Raw genomic sequence first — 14,902 nt, 5'->3', positions numbered from 1 at the left:
AACACCCCTAGATGCTGTTTTAACATTATTTAAGATTCTATTCCATTCCTCGCCATTGAATATCTGGTTCAGATCTCTTTACCATATTTCCTTAAGAGCTAGTAGCTCCAACGTAAAGACTTTGAATCAACCAGGAGTAGTTAACTGATGCTTCACGACCCTTACCATATGCCGATATTAAGTCAAGTCAAGTCAAGTTTATTTATATAGCGCTTTTCACAACATAGGTTGTATCAAAGCAGCTTCACAGTATTAAATTAAAATAATACATCAATGTTTGTTTCTAGTGGAACGTCCACGTTTGGTAATGCTGATCAATAGTATAGTTGATTGATTAATTAAATTTAATATCCCCAAATATCCTCAAAAATCCCCAACTGAGCAAGCCAAAGGCAACAGTGGCAAGGAACCGAAAAACTCCATCAGGTGACCTAATGGAGAAAAAAAAACCTTGGGAGAACCCAGGCTCAGTCGGGGGCCAGTTCTCCTCTGGCGTTTATGAACTAGAGGTCGGATTTAACTGTAAGATTAAAAGTATTATATGAATGCCTGGCTGAAGAGATGGGTCTTTAATCTAGTTTTAAACTGGGAGAGCGAGTCTGAGCAACGGACAGTATCAGGAAGACTGTTCCAGAGTTTTGGAGCTAAATGTGAAAATGCTCTCCCTCCTTTGGTGGATCTGGATATCCTAGGTATGACCAAAAGCCTCTAATTTAGTGATCTTAAAGAGCGCGATGGATTATAGGGCGAAAGAAGATCGGTTAAATAGACTGGAGCTAAGCCGTTTAGGGCTTTATAAGTCAGTAGCAATACCTTGTAATTAATACGGAACTTTATAGGTAACCAATGTAGTGATGATAAAATTGGTGTTATATGATCATATTTTCTTGATCTAGTTAGAACTCTGGCGGCGGCATTTTGGACTAACTGTAGCTTGTTTATTGAGGTTGCAGGACAACCGGCTAATAAAGCATTACAGTAATCTAGTCTCGAGGTCATGAATGCATGAACTAACTTTTCTGCGTCAGAAACTGATAGCATGTTACGTAGCTTAGCAATGTTTCTAAGGTGGAAAAAGGCTGTTCTTGTAACATATGAAATATGATTTTCAAAAAACAGGTTGCAGTCTAATATAACACCCAGGTATTTTACTGTAGAGGATAAAGTAACAGGACATCCTACTATGTTAAAGTTGTATTGTGAGAGGTTTTGTGGGTGGTTTTTTGAACCGATTATTAGTACCTATGTCTTGTCTGGATTTAATAAAAGAAAATTGCACGTCATCCAATCTTTTATATCTTTAACACACTCTGTCAATTTGGATAATTTAGCGTTTTCATCTGGCCGTGATGAAATATAGATTTGAGTGTCATCAGCATAACAATGGAAACTAATTCCATGTTTCCTTATAATATTTCCAAGTGGCAGCATATATATTGAGAATAACAGAGGGCCTAACACAGATCCCTGCGGCACTCCATAGTTTACTGGAGTTATGATCGATTTTTCTCCATTTAACCTGTTAAGCTTCACCAGTGCGTGGGCGCACTGAAGCGTTTTTTTATTTATATAGTTCAAAGTTACTATCAGATTTAATGTTATACCTTGACAAACTATACATCATTAAAAAGATATAATACTCAAGTTTCAGTATTTGACCACTATTGTATTCTGAGAAACTTATAGTGACAGTTATGTCTTAATTTGTGTCAGGAGTTATGAAATGAAAAAATGAGTCCATACCTTTAATATGAATTATGCACGTCAGCCGCTTCCATTCATAAAAAACTCCCGTGCTGTCGTCATGACAGCGATACACAAAACAACGTCCTTCAGGGCTTTTAGCTCAAAAATGTGCAAACTTGGAGAAATATTGATATATTCTCATAGATTCACGTCATATTTCTAAAGACAGGAATAATATTTATTGAATTTATACCCAAATGCGTCGATGTAATCATTATGATCGCTTCTTACTGAGATGTGCAGTGTTTTCACTTCATACCAATAGCCTGAGGGCGCTATATGCACAAAAAATAATCCATATATGGGACATGAAGAAGAGCCATAATCATGTGACATTCCAGGACGTCACTGCTACACACAAAGCGACAGAGATCGTTGTAATATGCAGATAAAATATGTTTTGAAGACAATAAACATGTTTGCTATGATATTTGATTTGCCTGTGTTCTTCAAGCCATGCCAGGTATTTTATATTTTATATTATATTTATAATGTAATGCTAATCGATATAGACTTTATCATCGTGCATAAAACTATAAATAATGTTTTCTGTCTGATTTTTTTTTTTATCTGAAGCCAAATTATATCACAGAAGATTATTTAAAACACTCGATTGCGTTATGAAGTAAGTTTGGAGCACAAACATGGTTTTAATCTCATAAATGGTCGTGTATTGATGGTGTGCTAAGCTAACATGCTAGCTAGCCCAGGTGCACCTGCCACCAGGGGTTATTCTTTTATGAATTTTGTTCTAAATAAGAATGCTTACTGATATGTTTTAGTGCATTTGACCACTATTTAGTGCACTTCAAATGTGAAGTGAGAACTTTGATAAAAGAAATTAGGGATTAAAACCCTGTGAATAGCCAGTCGTTAGTAACTATAATGCAGACAAAAGAAATGCATATTTAGAGCCATAACCAGTCTGGAGAAGTGTGAATGTGTGCAGGGGGAGACTGAGACTGAATGGGGCTCGTTTGCACCACAAAACAATAGAGACAAAAGACTGAATGGATGCTTAGACGACGACTAAACATCAGTAGCATTTTTAGAGTAGCCTAATCAAAATAAAGTCATGACATGATCTTGAAAAACATTTAACTAAATACAGAGTTTTAGACTTATTATCTTCATATTTTAAATATAACATGGTCAGACATGTGGCTTTAGCTGTAGTGCATTTCTAGATTGCTCCAGTGCCAACTTCAATTTTATTTTCATTAATATGTTTCATAAAAAAAAAATTCTAATAACTTTACAAAACTTTGAAGCTATTTAAAAAAAAAAAATCATTATGACAATAATTAATTCTACATTTACAATAAACTACCAGGTGTCAGCTTTCAAATGAGATCATACTTGTGCTTTTAGTGCAAAGGGTTCATGAACTGTATCTGTTTCAGTTTGGGTATGTCATTTCTGGGGATTTTTCAAAAGTGGGGTTGCAGCTTAACAGGTTAAATAAACAAAATGGTAGCGGTCAGATAAATACGATCTAAACCAGCTTAATGCTTGTCCTTGAACACCAGTATAATTTTGTAGTCGATCTAAGAGTATTGTATGATCTATAGTAGGGATGCAACGATACCATTTTTTCAGAACCGATCCGATCCGATACCAAAAATTCTGAGTATCGGCCGATACCGATCCGTACCGATACCAGCGCAGTTTTTTTTTAATCAAGTAGAATTTCTATTACTCTGTGTTAAACTGATAAGAACTGAAAAAAAAGAAAAACACCAACAAAAAATATATGATCATAATCTGACATAAATGCTATTATAAACTAGATTAGTGGATAATTCAGCAATAAAATTTAGTCTAGAAAAATCACGAGTGCACAATTAATTGTATAAAATCTGAACATTTTGTGGAAAAAATGTTTAGTGGAGAACAAATTAGAGACAATAAGTGTAACACTAAATCTGGTAAAACTTTACACATTGCTCTTTGTATTGTTGTAAAATACATTCATGAAAAACAAGATAAAAATAGCAATTGTTTTATATCCTACTATAAAATTGAGACATTTTTTAAATGTATAGCACAGCTGTTTAATAAGGTAGCAACATAATAGATAGGACAGGACAAGAACGGCTATTAATAATCTTTCATTTCGTCACTGTATTATGATATGAAAGGCTCCAATACATCGCGGCACAAAGCGCTTATGCGCATCCCGAGCGCAGAATGATGCGCTTGAAGCAACATGAGTCGCAGCGCGCAGCGCGTCGAGTCCGCATTGAAAAGTTTAAAGCACAAAGAAAATACATATGATGCATGGTGTATTATACAGTATCTATCTATGCAATAGTCTATTCAGCATTTTCTTTTAAATTTCAGTTACTGTGCGCGTGAAGAACAAATTTACCTGACTTTACTCCAGTGTTGTGATCTAACAGACACCCGGTAGAAAGTAACATGATTAAGGTACAGCAATAAAGTCCAGCAAGATAAAGTTGTTTTATGTGAAACCATAGACCTTTATCTACAGATCAAGTATAATAATAGTAACATTGAATCATCTTGGAGAGAGTTTCATCGTGTGTTCTGTCATAACCGGACGCGACGCGCTGTTTGAGTGCTGAATGAAGAATGATTGACAGCCGCAGCTGAGGGAAACGTTTACGTGATCTTGAATTTAACACTTAAATATTAATTTATATCTCACATTATACTATATAATGGCTTCAGAACACTTAAAATATTGTGCACGAAAACTTATGGTGCTTTATAATGTTTGTGGGGCTTAACAATAACACTGAATAGTATACGCACAATATCGGATTTGGATCGGCCTTGTCTGACCGATACCCGATCCGCCAAAAATGGCAGTATCGGAGCCGATTCCGATACTGAGTATCGGATCGGTGCATCCCTAATCTATAGTATCGAACGCAGCACTAAGATCAAGTAAAACTAATATTGAGATACAGCCTTGGTCAGAAGCTAATAGTAAATCATTTGTGATTTTAACTAGCGCAGTTTCAGTGCTATGATGCGGCCTGAATCCAGACTGAAACTTTTCATAGGTGTCATTTTCTTGCAAGAAAGAGCCCAGTTGAGCGGACACAACTTTTTCTAGTATTTTAGACATAAAAGGTAGATTTGAAATGGGTCTATAATTTGCTAGATTATGTGGATCTAATTGTGGTTTCTTAATGAGAGGTTTTATAACTGCCAGTTTAAATGTTCTTGGAAAATGACCTAAAGATAAAGATGAGTTAATAATATTGAGTAGAGGCTCTTCCACTATTGTTAACACTTCTTTCAATAGTTTAGTTGGTATAGGATCTAGTAAACATGTTGTTGTTTTAGATGAAGTGATAAGTTTATTTAACTCTTTTTGTTCTATAGTTGTAAAGCACTGTAATTGTTCTTGCGGGGTGATAATTGAGGCTGAATTATAAGGCGCGATTGAGGATTGAACTTTTACAATTGTGGTTCTGATGTTTTCTATTTTCTCAGTGAAGAACTTCATGAAATCATTACTACTAAACTGTAACGGAATATTTTGTTCAGGAGACATCTGTTTATTTGTTAGTTTAGCCACGGTGTTAAATAAGAACCTAGGATTGTTTTGGTTGTTTTCTATTAGTTTGCGGAGATGCTCAGCCCTGGCCTCTTTTAGGGCCTTTTTATAACGTGACATACTGTCTTTCCATGCGATTCTAAAGACCTCTAAGTTAGTTTTTTTCCATTTACGCTCTAAATTACGGGTTTCTCTCTTTAGAACATGCGTAGTATTGTTGTACCATGGTGCTTTACTTTTCTCTCTGACCTTTTTTAATCTAATGGGTACAACAATATTCAATGTTCCAGAGAGAATGGTGCTCATAGTGCTAGTTAATTCCTCAAGTTCATCTGTTTGTTTGGGTTCACTGAGCAGCTGAGACAGATCAGATAAGCTATTTGAAAAATTATCTATGGTGGATGGAAGGATTGTTCTGCCTAATCGATAATGCGGCGCAGCATGATATATTACAGGAGTACGTAATATGCAAGTTACCATGTAATGGTCAGTAACATCGTCACTTTGTGGAATGATATCTATATCGGTTTGATCGGTTCCATGTGATATAATTAAATCGAGTGTATGATTAATACGATGAGTTGGTCCGGTAACGTTTTGCTTGACCCCAAAGGAGTTTAATAAATCTGTAAACGCAGCCCCTAACGCATCATTTGAATTATCTACGTGGATATTAAAGTCTCCAACAATTAATGCTTTATCGAAATTAACTAATAGGTCTGAGAGAAAATGTGCAAACTCTTTTAGGAAATCAGCGTAAGGCCCTGGCGGTCTATATACGGTAGCCAAGGCGAGATAATAGGGATGTTTTTCGAACATCTAAGAGCGTAACATTTAGTACAAGTACAGATGGTGCCCAACCAGAATGCCTATTACCGCCGCGCCAGCCGCCGCGGCGAAATCACCGCGGCGAAAATAAACCAGCCGCATTTCAAAGTCGTTCCCGAAATGACCGCCAGGTGGCGCAAAGGGACATTGTGCAAATCAGCAGCAATTGCCGTATTTTAAAATGTAAGTGGGTTAAATATAAAACCCTAAGCCTAATAGGCATATTTTTCATATAAATAGGCCTATAAGGCTACAACAGAATAGAACTAAAGATAGAATCAATTTTAGAACTGAAAAAATAGAATCAAAAGTTAAAAATAGAGACGATATTAGGAGCAATGACGCTGAATATTTTTACTATTCTATTGAGGAATTAGATAAATGAAGAGCTCTCGTGAGCGATACAATTGCATAGTAATTTATAGTGATTTCAAAAGCAGTCCTTAAAAAAAAAAATACATGGAGTAGTGTGGCATAAATTTTGAGAGATTACGCGGAACGCGTTTTAGTTAAGATCCTGGTTTCAATGCCCTTAATCTATATTGGCTTGGCTACTGCTTTAAAAAAATGTCACAACGCGTTTTGAGATTGTTTTGAATTAAACATTGAAGTTTAAAATGTAGTGTTTTGGCACACCAGGCCGAGTGGCGTTACGCATTGTTCAAAAATCAGGTTTTATTCTGGCATGTTGAATTGGCGTTAGAATTTTTTTTTTAGATTTATTAGATTTAGATTTTAGATTTCGTTAGATTTATTTTTTCTCATAACAGCTAAAATAACTTAATATATGCCTTGTCTTAATATGACCTACTTAATATAGGCAATAGGCATATAATAGCCTATATAATACCTAAATTAGCAAAACTTGGCCACTAAATATTTAATTTTCAATTATTTTAATTATCACAATTAAAGTTTTAATTTTATTAAATTGAACAAGCGCAACAATCAGCATTTAATCAAATATTCTAAAAGATGTAGCCTATTATTAATAATAATGTTATTTCAACATAATATTTCGTTATATCATAATATCGTTTTGTCGACATAATATGTGTGCGTGCAACAAGCAAGATGTGTATTTGTAAATCCGGTGATGCGTGCATTGATTTTTATCAATAAACTAGTGTTTTCTGACAGTGTCGACTGCAAAGATGAAGTTGACGATCGCCATATTTGTAGTGAACGCACCTAGAGATAAATGCACATAAAGACATAATCTGATTATCAGAGAGTAGCCTTTTCTTTTCGTTTTGAATTATTTCGTTTGAAGACATTTCAAGCTTTGTGTATTTGATGTATTTATCATGTCTGTGTGAGGCATACGCTGAGTTTCGTTAAGTTAGGATGAGATGCGCTCCAGCTGACGTGCAACGCAAGTGACCGCGGGGGCGCCTCCATGATTAGTGTCTATTATATTTGCTTCTCTTACTTATTAAATACAGGCAATTGGTTGATGAAAAATTGGTTAAAATTAAGATACAATTTATAGAAAACGAAATTCACTTTAAAGAAAGGTTTTCTACTAAACAAAACTTAATGAAGTGGTCAAAATCATGTCTGACCCACTCCATATCCATCTCTCGATATAGCCTAATGCATCCTATCTTACTCGTGCTGTTCAATTTTCATATTCAACATAGATGGAAAAAAATTAATTAAATGAAACCTTGTAAGGAATTCACACTGTAGGGTAGACTGTGTACAGTTGAGACACCTTAAATAACTTGCGTTCGCAGCAAGCACAAGTTGTGATTTTTGCTGTGCACTTGCATATTAGTGTCAGCTGGGAAGGAAATATAGCCTATACCAGACCTCTTGGAACTTTAATTGAATACATAGCGTTGGTAAAGCATACTGAAATTACATCCCTACAAATTTATTAGGCCCTACTGAAAATAAATGTATCGAATTTAAGCAAAGTAGCCTAAATGTTAAGACTGTAAGCCCTTTGCTTTTTACTTAGCCTAAAGGACTCTTACAGCCGACTTTGTGTTAATTTAATTTGTAGAGGATTTTTTTAACTCAAACATTAACACTGAAATAAATGAAACTAAATTATTATAATTTTTTTGGCACAGACCACGACGAGAGTGGCGCTATGCATTGTTCCAAAGCCAGGTTTTATTCTGGCATGTTGAATCAGTGTTCGACAAACGCGGCGGCGCGTTCATTTGAATGAAGAGCGCTTCTCGCTCGTGTGAGCGAACACACACTGAAACATTAGGCCAGACGAGTGAATCGTGGCCGAGTTGTTGAACTGACGTTACGATCATTTAGATGACACGGGATCGAATCCCGAACAAACTTGGACTATTGATATTTTTATATTAGCCTATTAATGCATTTTATAGTCTATTGTTGATGCAGAGAGATTTGTCTAGTTCTAAAACATAGTTTTTTTGCTTATAGCCTATTTACAAAATAAAATCACCATGCATTTCCATTTTACACTAAGGAACAAATATTATACAATGACTTTACTTCTGTAGCCTATAATAATTCCAATCGTAATTTCAAAAGCAGTTCTGTTAATATAGCCTATATATATATATATATATATATATATATATATATATATATATATATATATATATATATATATATATATATATATATATATATATATATATATATATATATATATATGACGTTTAAACGACAAACAATAAAATCAGAACCAGTATTTGCGTTCATGGTTCCAGTGGCAGTAATGCATCCACGGCTTTTCAAAATGTCACAAAGCGTTTTGAGATTGTTTTGAATGAAATATTGAAGTTTATAATGAAGTGTTTTGGCACACCACGACGAGTGGCAAACTCTTTGTTTTGTTTTGCAAACTCAGATCTCCTGTGGGGGGTTTGGAGAAGGCTTTAAATGCTTTATCGTGGGGGTGCAGGACAGAGGTGTTAATGTTCCGTCTTTCATATGGAGAGTGTCGGAGCCAGCCTGATGAGCAGGCAAAGGCAAAGTTATTTTTGATAATCTCAAAATCTCCAAAAGTCCATAGCCTATGTACAGTAGGCCCTATATCTTATTAAATTATATATTTTAGTTTTATTGATTGTATTTAAAGGTTTTCCACACACAATTTCAATTTAGCAGATACAGAGCTCTTTAATTCGCGACCCACCTCGTTTTATTGTGAGGTGAATTCAGCAAGGCATGTTGTATCTTTGAAGGAACAAAAGCTATTTGTTACAGTTTTTTCTTTCGTGATTTGTGTGGATGACACACAGCGACATATACAGTATTATCAGCTGTATGGTGTTTTTTACGCTGAAATGCTTAATTTCGAGAAAGACCGCGGGCAGTGAGGGAGACCAAACTTACTAAAAAAATATCCAGCGCCAGAGAGGCAAAGAAAAACGCCTGTTCTTAATTTATGTTGCTTTGAACTTTTTTTTCGTTTTGTACCGTTTTCATTTTTTAATTTAGCTGCAATTTCTTTGACAATAAATTTAAAATGTTTCTTATTTTGCATCACAAAGGGAATAAACTCTATCGAATCGATGCAACCCTGTTTAAATAAATAAACTGTCCCGACACTTTATTCATACCTTGAAATGTGCGATGGGTTTTCAAACTTAATTAATTTTCTTTTTCTTTTACATTTTCATTGTTTATTTTTTAATTGAAAGCAATACTGTATTGAAAGTATTTTTCTGATTTGTTCGATCTGTTTTGGAAAATGTCTACCGTTGCTATGGCCGGGTATTACTGTCAGTCATCTCAATCTCGTGAATGATTCACACACAAAAAAACACATAATTTAGCAGATTAAAGACGAGCTTCATCATCTTCATTTTCTGGTGCAATCGGCTGACAGTCTTCCTTCATCAGATATGTCATAGCGTGCAGCGGCTCAACTGGAATGTAGCAAATTTATGTTAATGTACAACTGATAATTAAACAAGATGATTGACTTTAATAAACAGATGCATATTTAAGCATCAAGAACGGAAAAACATAAACACTGTCGGCTATACTGAGATTCGATCTCAGATCGTTTGAAGCTCCGAGAGTCTATTGTTAATGCATTGACCACAGATATCGTCTGAATAGCCTAGGTCTACTATTTTCTCTGTTTTAAAAGTTAAATAAAATAAAATATTATGTGTCAAAAAAAAAAAAAAAAGTGTTTTTACAAGACCTTGTGCTGTTTATTTATTTATTTATTATTATTATTATGCAGATGTTAATTCAGCCATTCTGTTGGAAAAAAATTGTCCCTAATGTAAAATGGAAATGAATGGTAATTTTATTTTATAAATATAAAATATTTAATAGCCTATAGGCTATAGGAGAAAAAAACAATATGGTGTAGCAATATTTTAGAACTATCAAATTAAATTAATAATAAAAAAGTAGCCCATGTTTGTTCGGGATTTGAAACGTAAGTTTAGCCTACCACTCGGCCACGAATTTGTTTTGTTTTATTTTGTTTGAAATGTATTTTTACATATTTTGCTTTCGTTAATGTTAACCAATTCTGAGCATAATAGGCCTATATTTTTTCCCTAAAAGTTTGTTTTATTCTCTGCTTTGTTTGTTTATATTTTAACATATTCAATCAGTCTCATTTTTGTTCAAATAATGAAAAAAGTTTTTTTTTTTTTTGTTTTTTTTTTTAAATAAACAGATAGGAAACTTACCTTTTAAAATGTCGCAGTTGCTACTGTTTTGCCCTGTCACTTGCCCGGTATAGCCTATAGTAATTTCGCGAACGACTTTGAAATTCGACTGGTTTATTTTTGCTGCGGCAGTAGTAATAGGCATTGTGGTTGATTATTTATTAAAGAATTCAATTGATAATCATAACACCATGTAAGCCTAATTCTGAATATAACAAATAATGCTTAAACCGACTAACATCGGTTAGTAACTGCAAGTCCTGAAAATGTTTTAATTTTACGGTAAATTATTTTAATTTATTTCACTGTTATGTTTCAGTTAATAAATCTACAAAACCATTAAAATAACACGAAGTAAATGACAAGTAACCTATTGACATAACCTTTCTAAATTATAGAAAAACTGGGCACACAATGTTAACGTGTGTCTACTTTGTTTAAATTAAATGAATTTGAATTCGTTTAACCACAATATTTATCTTAAATTTATCTGTGACCTCAGCTCAGATTACTGCCGCGGCAGATTACGGCATTAAAGAGAATAAACTGACACTTTTCAAAATCTGTGATTACAGCGCCACTCAGCGGTAAAAGGCAGCAAATACACATCCCAATTTTGCCGCCGCGGGAACGGCGGCGGTAAAAGTCTCATTCTGGTTGGGCACCATCTGTACTTCAAACGAAATAAACTTATAGCCCGTTTTCTGAGTAACATTGAGAATATCTCTATAGATTGTTGCAACACCGCCGCCATGACCAATCAGACGGGGCTCATGCTTATAGGAGTATCCTGATGGAGTAGACTCATTTAGACCGAAATAATCATTTGGTTTAAGCCAGGTTTCATTAAGGCAAAGTACATCAAAGCTATTATCTGTGACTATTTCATTTACAATAACTGCCTTAGGTGTGAGTGATCTAATGTTTAGAAGACCTAGCTTTAGAAATTGTTTTTGATTACTAATAGCAACATTTTCTGGTTTAATAACAATTAGATTTTTTCTAGATCCTGCAGTAGATTTATTATTTGATCTCACTAAACGAGGAATAGACACAGTTTCTATGCAATGTTCAACACTAGTATTTATATCAGTTAAATTGGTGCAGCAGAGACTATGATTTGGACTTTTGGTTACTAGTCAAAAGGTATTTAACATTTTGGAGATGTTATCTGACAGAAGATCCGATCCGAATCTGCTTGGGTGTAAGCCATCAGCGCGGAAAAGCCTAGGACGCTCCCAAAACAGATTCCAATTATTTACAAAGAGCAGTTTCTGCTCATTGCACCATGACATTAACCATTCATTTAGCGCGAATAATCTACTAAACTTTTCATGACCTAGTCGGTACGTGGGAAGCGGTCCTGACACAATGATCGTTATTTCAGGCGATGTGCTGCGTATCGTATCGATCAGATTCCTGAAGTCTTTCTTCAGAACCTCCGTCTGGCGCAGCCTGATGTCGTTCACTCCCGCGTGCAGGACAACAGTTCAGACGCGCTCGTTCAGAATCTCGCGAACGCGAGCAGCGATTTCAGAAACACGAGCACCATGAAAGCAGTGACTATGCACCTTACTTTTATTTAACGTAGCGTGTACGTGTCGAACGATGGAATCGCCGATGATCGCCACAGCATCGCGTTCTGTTTCACAAAGAGGGGAGAAGCGATTTTGTGTGGATATCTCGAAAACCGGGAGGGTCGGAGAGAGTTTTCTTGGTCTAGACCTGACTCGCGTCTTCCGCTGCGGAACAATCCAGGCTTCGTGGTGGCGTGTTGGAGCTGGAGTGAACGAGACCATGGCTGATCGCGACCTCGACGCTCGGGACCGATGTTGAGAAACGCACGGAGTAGACGAGGTCGGAGTCAGCGGGTTAGTAACGTTAATCTCTGATTTGTGTGCATCGGCGCGTGATGTTTCAAGAGCCAAACGCCGGTCTATCAGCTCGGCCTGTCTCACTAAAAGGTCGTGGATCTGTTTCTCAACAGCTTCCAGCTCAGACTGCACCGCGTGCAGCTCAAATGTGTCCTCACCTGCACCAAAAGGTAGACTACTTACATCTGATATATTCGCCATTTTAACAGATGGACAGTACGTTAAGTTAGCAACAACGCTACCAGTGATGCTATCAATATTAATACTAATTTATGGCTGAAGTCTTGGATATAATCCGTCTTTTTAGTGGTACGGGTGTAGAGTAGACGCACGATAGGCGAAAAAATGTTTGTTTGTAAATGAGTGTGGAGAAGACGCGTTCAGCCGTGATCCACGGACGTAACCTATAGGAGTATCCAGCGTTGGATCACTAATAGGCTTGAGACGCGTCTGCTCAACAGTCCGCGTTGTAACTATGAGGTGAGGAAAAGTAGAAAATGTTCGTTGTAAGTGAGTTTAAAGAGAAATCAAGAATTATAAATCAATCGATGGAGCTCCAAAGACAACAACGCGTTCAACATATCGCACACCCCTAACCATACAATGACCCAGGAAGTTGTGTACTAGAACCAAATGTTGTACATAGTAAATGTTGTAACTGTAAATAGCGGGAAAAACTGAGATCTAGATATAACATAGAGGTGGGCGATATGGCAAAAAATATTATATCTCGGGTTTTTTTTTATCACGATTCTTTTTCATGTTATTTTGCAAGTGACTGAGTTTTGCAGCCAAATTAACTTTGTCATTATTTTCTTTGTTATTAAAAGATAAGATCAAAGATTTATATTACATATACACAACATACAATATACAAAAGAAATAATCAGTGCTTTATTTTTTTCAGCTACAGTAGGTGTATTTAACAGAAGCATTGAAGAAAGAAATTAAATTAACAAATAAAATAAAAACATTACATAGACATCACTGGATAAATTATACATTGATACTCATTAAAGCTACTTTTAAATTTCTCAGTCAAGAGCAGTGAGTGATTTTCTCTTTGTTTTTAGTCGTTTCATTAACATTAAAGGGATAGTTCCCCCAAAAACGCAACTTGTCATCATTTACTCTCTCAAGATGTTTTAAACTCAAACAAGTTATTTCTTCTGTTGAAAAAAGTTATTTTGAAGAATGTGGGTAACCAAACAGTTACTGGTCCCCAGTGACTTCCATAGTATATATTTTCCTACTATGTAAGTCAATGGGGATCCAGTAACTGTTTGGTTAGCCACATTCTTCAAAATATCTTCTTTTGTGTTCAACACAAGAATAAATGAATACAGGTTTGGAACAACATTAGAGTAAGTAAATAAGGACAGAATTTTAATTTTTGGGTGAACTAATCCTTTAAGGACAAGTGGCAGCATGTTTACTATTAGGCTACTAGGCTACTCCGTTTCGCGTTCCTACCCCAAAGCAACAAAATAAAATAAAATTCTTTATCAAAATTTATAGGGAAAGACAAGTACTTTGTTTAGGCTTGGCTTGTAGGGAATTCCAAACCTGCATATATTCAAACGCACATAACTGGGCCATTCTACAGAATTGGTGCAAACTGCTGTCCCTCATCCAAAAAACACATTTGAAAAGCATTTAATTATTAAAATCTTAGATGTTTACTAAGATCCTTCAATTATCTATTGAAACCCACAATAATATTTAAGATATCAGTAAGCTTTATATATATAAAATCATAATTTATGGGCTACTTTCAATTAGGAGGTGGCTGTCCCAAACCCTAACCCCTAAATTTCAACTTGTGAAAATGATATTGAATAATTTTTTGCAAATTTTTCCATTCTTGTTTTAAAAAAAATATATATATTTTTTTTTTTTTTAAATGAAGTTAAAAAAATATTTATTTTATATTTTATTTTTAAATCATGAAACTTTATCTAAAAAAACATGTCCCGCATTTTCATGTCACTACCAAAACAGTGAATGTTGTAGTCCATTGGCTGAGACTGATTTTAACCACACTCCTACATTTTTGATCAGGAAATATTCCTGTGTCCCTCTCTCTCATGTGCTATATGGTGAGTAGATTGATCCCATCATTTTGAGGTAAATGTGTTCTAAAGTCTAAAAATCTGTGTGTAACTTTAAGGAATGTCACTACCAAACTCATTTTTTCTGCTATTGAGAAATTTTTTTGGGATGTTATTCCATAAAATTTAGTTGTTATATGTGTTCAACTGTTCTGACCAGTGATGGCTAACCATGTG

The 14,902-nt window shown here is 35.1% G+C and overlaps 1 protein-coding gene across 1 annotated transcript in view; it reads left to right on the top strand.

Moving 5' to 3' along the window:
* Window positions 1–14,902, top strand: part of tmem164 (transmembrane protein 164) — a 64,602-nt gene that overhangs the window by 16,455 nt on the left and 33,245 nt on the right. The window lies entirely within an intron of this gene.

This window comes from Squalius cephalus (genome assembly GCF_949319135.1).
Source record: "Squalius cephalus genome assembly, chromosome: 17".
Classification (NCBI taxonomy): Eukaryota; Metazoa; Chordata; class Actinopteri; order Cypriniformes; family Leuciscidae; genus Squalius; species Squalius cephalus.
Note: the sequence above shows the minus strand (reverse complement) of the source record. Positions and strands in the feature narration are given on the sequence as shown.